Genomic DNA, 478 nt, shown 5'->3' on the forward strand with positions numbered 1-478 from the left:
GAATTGCTGTCTTGTACTCTGTAAGACATAAGACAATTACATCCAATTCTATTTATTCCATTCATTCTATTCTATCTATTCCATTTATTTATTCTATTTATATCCAAGATTTAAAGTAATTCTAATCAATTCTCACAATTATTTCTATCGATACTCAGTAACGCAAAGACAATTTTCACTTAAGAGGCACTAACCGAAATGTTAAGTTGCTTAACTACAGAAGAAACGGTCAAAATTTTTCCCAGAATAGAGTTATAAATAATGCAAATAATTCGATTACTAATGGTGGGCTCCAAAATGGGTTGCTGTCTTCTTTTTCCCAGAGTAGTGTGGCGCTAGCTCGAGGCAGTGTTACACTCGGTGCTCGCACTTTGATGGTGCTCGGCCCCAAAGTTTGCATCTCCGGCTTGAGGCTGTAACATGAAAGAGAGAAGGAACGAACGCCTTCGGTACACGAACGCGAATCCCCGAGCGTTCG

Source organism: Vollenhovia emeryi, unplaced genomic scaffold, assembly GCF_000949405.1.
Source record: "Vollenhovia emeryi isolate VEMERY1.0 unplaced genomic scaffold, V.emery_V1.0 DF939194.1, whole genome shotgun sequence".
NCBI classification, from domain to species: Eukaryota; Metazoa; Arthropoda; class Insecta; order Hymenoptera; family Formicidae; genus Vollenhovia; species Vollenhovia emeryi.